Raw genomic sequence first — 8,747 nt, 5'->3', positions numbered from 1 at the left:
CTACCTATTCAATATAGTACTTGAAGTCCTAGCCAGAGCAATTCGACAACAAAAGGAGATCTACGGGATACAAATTGGCAAGGAAAAAGTCAAAATATCACTTTTTGCAGACATTATGATAGTATATATAAGTAACCTTAAAAATTCCACCAGAGAACTCCTAAACTAGATAAACAGCTTCAGCACAGTAGCTGGATATAAAATTAACTCAAACAAATCAGTGGCCTTTCTCTACACAAAGGATAAACAGGATGAGAAAGAAATTAGGGAAACAACACCCTTCACAATAGTCACAAATAATATAAAATAACTTGGTGTGACTCTAACTAAGGAAGTAAAAGATCTGTATGACAAGAACTTCAAGTCTCTGAAAAAAGAAATTGAAGAAAATTTCAGAAGATAGAAAGATCTCCCATGCTCATGAATTGGCAGGATTAATATAGTAAAAATGGCTATCCTGCTGAAAGCAATCTACAGATTCAATGCAATCCTCATCAAAATTCCAACTCAATTCTTCACTGGGTTAAAACGGGCAATTTGCAAATTCATCTGGAATAACAAAAAACCTAGGATAGCAAAAACTATTCTCAACAATAAAAGAACCTCTGGTGGAATCACCATGCCTGACCTCAAGCTCTACTACAGAGTCATTGTGATTAAAAACTGCATGGTACTGGTACAGTGACAGACAGGTAGATCAATGGAATAGAATTGAAGACCCAGAAATGAACCCACACACCAATGGTCACCTGATCTTTGACAACAGAGCTAAAACCATCCAGTGAAAAAAATACAGCAATTTTTAACAAATGCTGCTGGCATAACTGGCGGTTATCATTTAGCAGAATGTGAATTGATCCATTCTTATCTCCTTGTAGAAAGCTCAAGTCTAAGTAGGTCAAAGACCTCTACATAAAACCAGAGTCACTGAAATTTATAGAGGATAAAGTAGGGAGAACCCTCGAAGATAAGGGCTCAGGGAAAAAATTCCTAAACAGAACAGCAATGGCCTGTGCTTTAAGATCAAGAATCGACAAATGGGACCTCATAAAATTGCAAAGCTTCTGTAGGACAAAAGATACTGTCAATAAGACAAAATGCCACCAACAGATTGGGAAAGAATTTTTACCAATACTAAATCTGATAGGGGACTAATATCAAACATATACAAAGAGCTCAAGAAGCTGAACTCCAGAATTCAAATAACCCCATTAAAAATGGGGTACAGAGGTAAAGAATTCTCAACCAAGGTATACTGAAGGGCTGAGAAGCACTTAAAAAATGTTTAATATCCTTAATCATCATGGAAATGCAAATCAAAACAACCCTGAGATTCTACCTCATACCAGTCAGAATGGCTAGGATCAAAAAATTCTGGTGACAGCAGATGATGTCGAGGATGTGGAGAAAAAGGAACACTCCTCCATTGCTGGTGGGATTGCAAGCTTGTACAACTACTCTAGAAATCAGTCTGGAGGTTTCTCAGAAAACTGGACATAGTACTACCGGAAGGTCCAGCAATACCTCTCCTGGGCGTATAACCAGAATATGTTCCAACTGGTAATAAGGACACATGCTCCACTATGTTCATAGCAGCAGTATTTATAATAGCCAGAAGTTGGAAAGATCCCAGATGTCCCTCAACCGAGGAATGGATACAGAAAATGTGGTACATTTACACAATTGAGTACTACTCAGCAATTAAAAACAATGAATATACGAAATTCTTGGGCAAATGGATGTATCTGGAGGATATCATTCTGAGTGAGGTAACCCAATCACAAAAGAAGTCACTTGATATGCACTCACTGATCAGTGGATATTAGCCCAGAAACCTAGAACACCCAAGATACAACTTCCAAAACACAAGAAAATCAAGAAGGAAGACCAATGTGTGGATACTTCATTCCTCCCTAGAATAGGGAATAAAATATCCATGGAAGGAATTGCAGAGGGAAAGTTTAGAGCTGAGACAAAAGGATGGACCATGCAGAGACAGCCCCACCCAGGGGTCCATCCCATAATCACCCACCAAACAGAGACACTCTTGCATAAGACAGCAAGATTTTGCTGAAAGGACTTTGATAGAGCCGTCTCCTGTGAGGCTCTTCAGTGCCTGGAAAATACAGAAGTGGATGCTCACAGTCATCTATAGGATGGAACACAGGACCCCCAATATAGGAGCTAGAGAAAGTACCCAAGAACTGAAGGGGTCTGCAACCCTATAGGTAGAACAACAATATGAACTATTCAGTACCACCAGAGCTTGTGTCTCAAGCTGCATATGTACAGAAGATGGCTTAGTTGCCCATCATTGGAAAGAGAGGACCCTTGGCCTAGCAAACTTTATATGCCCCAGTACAGGGGAACACCAGGGCCAAGAAGTGGGACTGAGTGGGTAGGGAAGCAGGGTGGGGGAGGGGGAGGGTGTAGGGAACTTTTGGGATCGCATTTGAAATGTAAATGAAGAAAATATCCAATTAAAAAAAGGAAAAAAAATAAAAAAAAATAAAAAACAACAAAGAATGTAATGCACATTTCTCAACACTAAGTGATTAGTTTGATGGACATGTTTCATGATATTGTCCCAGATATTATTTCATTAAAATTTAGTTTAGTTTATATAATCTCTTTAATGTTAGAAGTTAATAAAAGACTGTAATTTTCGCTGTTGGCATTAATGGGAAAATTTAATGGAGTATAGAATACAGACAGTCGTCAAACCTCTCATTTCATCTTCTGCCTGAAGCTGACTATAGCAAAGCTTTCTCGTTTTTTTTTTTAAAAAAAATGTATCTTCAGAATAAGCAACTGAAGATAAAGTTTACTGAAGGAAACAATCCTCCTCTCAAACTTTCAGCTACTGTACTTTACTAAGGTGCCATATACAAGGTATTATGACATTTCCAATGTATTTTCGACATCAATCCACTCCAAGGATGAAGAAAAATCAAGTAAATATCATGCAAGATTACAGTTTGCACAGGGATATTGCAAACCTGGATGCAATATGAAGATATGTGGACAGCTTTGAGAAATAGATAATGGATTTAGAGTTCAATGTGCTTGTACTCATACTTATTTTGTGAACTCTCAAGAGATAAAACTTAGTATCAAACATAAGTATTTTAAAAATTGAATTTAGCAATTATTTTATAAGATAAAATATAATTTAAAAATTATTCCTATAATAAAATGCATTTGAAAGACCAATTCAATTTCAAGAATTCTTTCTTGATTCATTGTTAAGTCAGTCAGGACATTATTTCAAGTTTCCTTCCACTCACAACATATGAATTATTATTTTTTTAAAGTCAGTCAAATGCACTTATAAAATGAACTAAGTCATCTGTGGCTAGTAGAAAAATAAGAGGATCCTATTATTGAATGAACTTAAGGCAATGTGTTTTTGTTGTCATTGTTTTTCTGCTTCATAGAAACATTTGCCTCAGGCTATCGAACTGAAAATTATCTTGAATGGCCTTTTATACTCAGCAAGAATAATAAAGATAAAATTGTGTGAACTGTGTTATCACCTGCAAAAATTCACATTAATAATAATACATTTATATTTTTATAGACTTTTAATGACACATATTTATAATTACTAAAAACTCATCTATGGGAGAATCCTCAGGGCATGTCTGTAGCTGGTCCCATTTTTCCTTAAAACACAGAAAGGGAAAAATAATCCAGTTTAATGTCAATCTGATATTATGGGAAGTTTGGGGGGGTTTTGTTTGTTTTTTCTCTCTTTTAAGATTTTTTTTCCAATCTTTTATTAGGTATTTTCTTCATTTACATTTCTAATGCTATCCTGAAAGTTCCCCATACCCTCCCCCACCCCTGCTCTCCTACCCACCCACTCCCACTTCTTGGCCCTGGTGTTCCCCTGTACTGGGGCATATAAAGTTTGCAAGACCAAGTGGCCTGTCTTCCCAATGATGGCCGACTAGGCAATCTTCTGCTACATATGCAGCTAGAAGCAGGAGCTCTGGTGGTACTGGTTAGTTCATATTGTTGTTCCACCTGTAGGGTTGCAGACCCCTTTAGCTCCTTGGGTACTTTCTCTAGCTCCTCCATTGGGGGCCCTGTGATCCATGCAATATCTGACTGTGAGCATCCACTTCTGTGTTTGCCAGGCACCGGCATAGCCTCACAAGAGACAGCTCTATCAGGGTCCTTTCAGCAAAATCTTGCTGACATATGCAATGGTACCTTTGTTTGGAGGCTGATTATGGGATGGATCCCCAGGTGCAGCAGTCTCTAGATAGTCCATCCTTTCGTCTTAGCTCCAAACTTTGTCTCTGTAACACCTTCCATGGGTGTTTTGTTCCCAATTTTAAGAAGGGGCGAAGTGTCCACATTTTGGTTTTTGTTCTTGAGTTTCATATGTTTTGCAAATTGTATCTTGGGTGTTCTAAGTTCCTGGGCTAATATCCACTTATCAGTGAGTACATATCAAGTGACTTCTTTTGTACTTGGGTTACCTCACTAAGGATGATGCCCTCCAGGTCCATCCATTTGCCTAGGGATTTTTTTTTGTTTTGTTTTAAATCTTTTACTGCAATACAACAATGAAGTGAACAGTAGACACCTACCAATTTCCCCCAAACAAACAAACAATGTAAACAGGAAAATAACTCTGCCTATGTGTACAGCTTCTCAAATCATTGTTAGAGGGCCTCACATTCAATAATCAGGAAATTTTAAAATAGCAGTAATTATTTTCGTTTTAAGAAAAAGCGCCCTTTCTACCCTCCCAACCCCATCCCCAGCACTGAACACGAAGAATGGGCTTCCTCTGCATCAGTCTCATACTAATGTGAAGCAGCAACGATGACTATCAATAATTTGGCATTTCTGTTTACAGATGCTCCAATTTTTCCCCTCAATTTCAAAAAGCCATTATCCAGTGTTGCCATAAAACAGACTGCAGGTTCTAGGTAGCAAAGATTCTTTCAGAAACCAATGTTAAGTCAAAGAAAAGAGAAAGCAGGGCATCACACTAAATTTCTGGATCTAGTACACTAGAAAAATGAAACCCAGGAAAAGTTACCTACTGCTTAGAAGAATAATGACCTGTAAAGGCGGATGTTTGGTTGTATAGTATTTTACACTGTGTGGATCTGCAGCATCTGCTAATTGAAGCAGACATGCAACTGTATGTTTCCCTGCCCTATATCCTAGCTCCCCACCCCCACCAACCTACTACCGTATACCAAATATTGTGGATATGAGCCCAAGTCACCCCAGACAATCCAGTGAACAAGGTTAGTGTAATGCACTGGTGTGAATGTGAGGTACAAAAGAGTCCCTTCAGTCTTCATCAAAGTTCTGCTGTAGAAGGAAGTTGGCAGCCAGATTCTCATTCTTCTCACAAGCAAAATATGCTTGAATCACAAGTCCTTCGGGAAATCCTAATGCCTTTAACCATTCTAGTTCTATAGCTTCTTTCTCCTGAGGTGTTACTTGAATGTAATTCATGTGCCCACTTCCAGCTTCTGCAATTCCTCCGCCGCCTCCACCTCCACCGGCTCCTCCACCACCTCCTCCTCCACCTTGACCACCTGCTTCCTGAACGGGTTCATTCAGCATCTGAATAAAATGCTCCTGGTGTTGGATAATTTGCTGCAGCAGCTGAGGGTTCTCCCGACCTATCTGCTGTAGCAAGGCTGGCAGCAAAGAAGGATTCTGCTGGATAATTTGTCTCATCTGTTGAAACTGAGGCTGATTCCATAAAAATTCAAGGGGGTGGCCTCCAGAAGTGGTGGTTGTAGTTGCTGTCGTGGTTGCTGCAGCTGCAGCTACTGCTGGAGACTGAGGAGTTCCAGTACTCACAGCCTGAGGAGGAGGGTCAACCACAGCCTGACTTTCTCTATCTCCAGGGATTCCCATTAGAAGATATTCCACAGCTCTGTCGGGGTTGTTGAAACTGGCTCTCAGGGCTGCAATTACTTGTTCTCGTTCATAGCCCATTGACATGATCTCAGTTACCATATTCTCATAAGACTGACCTGTCACAAGGGCACTTGTTGCATCCTGGATTCTGGATACCTCTCCTGGGCATATATCCAGAAATTGTTCCAACATATGGAACAATAAAATATTCCAACATATGGAACATAAAATCTGGAGTTTAAAATAAACAAACAAACAAACAAACAAATTCAGAGGTTGTAAAGCTAAACATGATTTACTTTTATTATTATTCTTTTCTTTTTATTATTACTGTGTATTTGTGTATGCCCTACTATGCCCAATTTCATAGGAACCGCCAGACTGATTTCCAGAGTGGTTGTACAAGCTTGCAATCCCACCAGCAATGGAGGAGTATTCCTCTTTCTCTACACCCTTGCCAGCATCTGCTGTCACCTGAATTTTTGATCTTAGTCATTCTGACTGCTGCAGAGATGGAAATGGATAGGAGCCTGAGGAAAAGAAGGTCCAGTGACAGGCCCAAAGTGGCATCCAGCTCAAGGGGAGGCCCCAAGGCCTGACACTATTACTGAGACTATGGAGCACTCACAAAAAGGGACCTAGCATGACTGCCCTCCAAAAGATTCAACAAGCAGCTGAAAGAGTCAAATGCCGATTTTGCACCCAATGAATCGAGAGAAGCTGCTGACCCCTGTGGTTGAATTAGGGAAAAATTGGAAGAAGCTTAGAAGGAGGGTAACCTGTAAGAGGACCAGTAATCTCAATTAACCTGGACCCTTGAGATCCCCCAAACACTGGACCACCAACCAGGCAGCATACACCAGCTGATATGAGGTCCCCAACACACATACAGTAGAGGACTGACAGGTCTGGTTTTAATCAGAGAAGATGCACCTAATCCTCAAGAGACTGGAGGCCTCAGGGAGTTTAGAGGTCTGGTGGGGTGGGGCTGGGGGTCGGGGTGAAGGTGGGGACTCAGGACATCCTCATGGAGACCGAGGGACTAGGAGGAGATATGGGATGTGGGACAGTTGGAGGGTGGACCAGGAGGGGAATAAAATCTGGAGTTTAAAACAAACAAACAAACAAACAAACAAACAAATTCAGAGGTTGTAAAGCTAAACATGATTTACTTTTATTATTATTCTTTTCTTTTTATTATTACTGTGTATTTGTGTATGCCCCTAGTATGCAACATTAATAATAATACATTTGCATTTTTATAGATTTTTGGAGGCTGAAAGTGTGTGTGGACCCCTTGAGCTGGAGTTAAAGGAAGCTATGAGTTGTCAGATCTGAGTGCTAGGAATCCAAATCTTCCGCAAGAGCAGCAGCAAGTCTTCTTAACCACTGAGTCACATTTCTAGCCCCAGAAATATTTTTCTTATACAAAATGTCTGGTTTCTGTGAGAACCTGTCTCTTCAGCCTTTAAAGTGTCAGCTTGTATTCCATAGGACAAATGGGATGGTGAGCGATTCCATTACAAACAGAGGAAGACAGCTGGGCTTGGTAGTGTGAGAACAGCTTAAGTGAAGGAACACAGCACTTACCACTTAGTAGAGGAGTCAGATAAGGGATACAGACACACAGAAAATAACTTGAGAAGAGCCTCTTCATTTGCAGTATGTCAGCCTCCTATCTCTCATTTTTAACTTGACTAGTTCAACAAGAGAGTGAGGCGTCTATCTCAAATAGTTCATCTCTCATCCTGTGTATAGTTTGGACAGTTTTGAACCAACTAACAGACAAAAACAACAACAAAAACATGAAAAAGGCAAATCAAAACAAAACCGAGGCTAGACAAAATAAAACAAAAGCATTTTTTTTACTGACCTTAGGATCAATTTCTCTTAGTCTTACATATACTCCTGACTAATGGTGGTCCATCTTCAAATCTCTCACATAAGTCCTAAAGGAACGGATGTTTATACTTTTGGATTCCATGTAACCAAAGTGAAGGTTTGATAGTCTTGGATCTGAGCTGCTTCTGACTATTCTTAGAAGTTTTGATCTTAATTGTAGACAAAAACTAAATGTTTCCAAACTTTCTCAAGGTAGACTATTTTCCAATACTAAATTTCTACACTTTCCTTTTACAATAGTCACAAATAAGTGGATGCATATATTGTGATTGTTAACAGGAAGACCTAGAATTATAGTAATGCATATTATCCCCAAATGGATCTTAAGACTCTATGTTCTTTTTTTTTTTATATGAAAATGTCAACAAACAATTTTGGGCTTTAGTGGAGTTTCAAAACAATTATTGAAATTGTGTGGAAATCCCAGTAGAGGATATGAGATGTCTTAATAGGTACTGAAACTTCCTGTTAAGCCTGGCAATCTGAATTCCATCTCAGGATCGCTTATAAAGAAAAGAGAGAAGAGAATCTAACTCCTTGTCCTCTTATCACCATAATATCCACATGTCCCCTTCCAACAGACTACATAAATGATAGACAGATACAGATAGATAGACAGACAGAAAGATAGATAGATAGATAGATAGATGATAAATAGATAGATATTGAAGAAAAAGAAATAAACTATATGAACTTTTTCTCCCAAGTGAATCAATTCCTGAAAAGTGATTTTGATAAGGGAATTTTGTTCTTGATACAAATTACAGAGAGTTGAATAACATAATTAAATTGAGAGCCCCAAGCCAGCATACTCATAAACTCTTTGTCCAAGGCTGACTTTGAAAACAAATATGGGAACGAGAGCATTTTCAATAATGTAATCCAGGACCACTTAGTATGCTTATGTAATTTTTAGAAAGGATTTTTCCTTATCTCTTTACACA

At 39.1% G+C, this 8,747-nt stretch overlaps 1 pseudogene; it reads right to left on the bottom strand.

Moving 5' to 3' along the window:
* Window positions 1-5,112: 5,112 nt before the first annotated feature.
* LOC110300079 (lysine-specific demethylase RAD23B pseudogene) lies at window positions 5,113-6,036 on the bottom strand (annotated as a pseudogene).
* Window positions 6,037-8,747: the final 2,711 nt, after the last annotated feature.

This window comes from Mus caroli, unplaced genomic scaffold (genome assembly GCF_978045245.1).
Source record: "Mus caroli unplaced genomic scaffold, Mus_caroli_1 scaffold_10, whole genome shotgun sequence".
Lineage (NCBI taxonomy): Eukaryota > Metazoa > Chordata > Mammalia > Rodentia > Muridae > Mus > Mus caroli.
The sequence above is the reverse complement of the archived record's forward strand: the minus strand, read 5'-3'. Positions and strand labels throughout refer to the sequence as shown.